The 1,809-nt window shown below is 37.1% G+C and overlaps 1 pseudogene; it reads right to left on the reverse strand.

Moving 5' to 3' along the window:
• Positions 1-500: 500 nt before the first annotated feature.
• LOC110258502 lies at positions 501-1,103 on the reverse strand (annotated as a pseudogene).
• Between the last annotated feature and the right edge of the window lie 706 nt (positions 1,104-1,809).

Genomic DNA, 1,809 nt, shown 5'->3' on the forward strand with positions numbered 1-1,809 from the left:
GCCATACATTGCTTTGAGCTAGCCTTGAGTAGCTCTTTTTAATGGTCATTTTTGTTGGAATTCATCTAACTCTATTCCAGAACTTTAGAATTTGCCTTTTTAATAGGTTATATGGATATAATTGCAATAAGATAAAAATTAAAAATAGAAAATGTAAATACATTTAAAAAAAAAATATATCATACTTATGTGAAATGAACAGAATAGAAGCTAGATATTGAACAGATTTGTCTTCACATCCCTCAAAGACCAATCTCCTAGACCTTGATTTCCAAATTCTAGTCTCTAGAGCTGTGAGACAGAAAGATGTTTATTTAAGCCACCTGCTTGTGATTTTTGTCTGAGCCTAGAAAATAACAGTGTATTTAAAATGATCAAATCAAGCACAGTAAGATATTTTGATTACAGGAGTAGGAAAATAATAGTTTGGAAGAATTCTAGATCATGAGGAAATACTATCAAAAATCCTTTGAGGCTTGACTCCTTATGAGAATGCCTTGCTAGCACCATCCAGTGCCGTAGAACAAGGAAACAACTGAGAGGTGAGACCCACAGGTGGAAAAGGCTTTGTGCTTGCCCTTGGATGATGAAATTCTCAGGATGGAGGAGAAAATCTGAGAATAAGAAAAGAGGATCCCAGAGAGAGGAAAAATACCTAGGACAACAACACAAAATATACTACTATGTTATTGATGAGGGTATTGAACAGGCAAGCTTTAGGACTTCAGGAAGATCACAAAAGAAGTGTGGAATGTTCATGTTCATGCAGAAGGACAGCCTCAAGAGGGTCAAAGTATCAAGCAGGGAGCCTGTGACACTGATGCACCAGGACCCCAGAGCCAGCATCCTACACACCTGGGGGTTCATGATGACTGTGTAGTATAGGGGGTGACAGATGGCTACAAAGCGGTCATAGGCCATCACGTCAGGATTAAATTGTCCAGGCATCCAAACACAAAGAAAAAAAATACCTGGCTGAGGCAGCCTGCATAGGTGATAACTTGGCTCTGTGTCTGTATATTCATCAGCATCTTTGGGATGGTAGTGGAGGTGAAACAGAGGTCAGCAAAGGACAGGTTGGAGAGGAAGAAGTACATTGGCATGTGGAGGTGAGAGTCTGAGATAATGGCCAAGATAATGACAAGTTTCCAGTGAATGTGGTCAGGTACATGGACAGAAACAACCTAAAGAGGAGAGGCTGCATATCTGGCTCTTCTGTGAATCCCAGGAGGAGAAAGTATCTTGTTTGGTTTCTTATTTCCATGTAGCTGTTGTGTTTGTCTAGAATGGGGTAAAAAACAAATCAGCATTTACTCAAATAAGAATTCACCAGAATGATAGAATCCTTAATCCAAACCCAGGGAATTCATAAGTCATTCATGTGAGCTAACTTTTTATCCCTCAATGAAAATTGTGGTTACATTGGGTACCTGGAAAATCTTTTTCTAGGTTCAGTGGTTGTCTCTGAATAAAAAAAATTGGTAGATATAAGGAAAGAAAAGATAATTGATTGGGCCATATGAGAAAATGTGCCATATAGAAAAGTGTGGCTTCAAAATGATCTATTCATTAATAAAAATTAGTGTTTTAATCTATAAAGACTTAATTGTAACTCATAGCAATACTAACACCTTAACTTAGAAAAAGGCATAAGATAATAAAGGGTAATGACTGAGAAAATTTTGTTCCTGCTACTTATCTATGCTGCAATTAAACCTTTTAAAAAATATTGTGTGCAGATTTCCAACATGTGGAAAGAAAAATAAAACCTCAACCTCACAATCTTATAGAGAAGTAATTTACTTGGTT

Source organism: Sus scrofa, unplaced genomic scaffold, assembly GCF_000003025.6.
Source record: "Sus scrofa isolate TJ Tabasco breed Duroc unplaced genomic scaffold, Sscrofa11.1 Contig2199, whole genome shotgun sequence".
Taxonomy (NCBI): Eukaryota; Metazoa; Chordata; class Mammalia; order Artiodactyla; family Suidae; genus Sus; species Sus scrofa.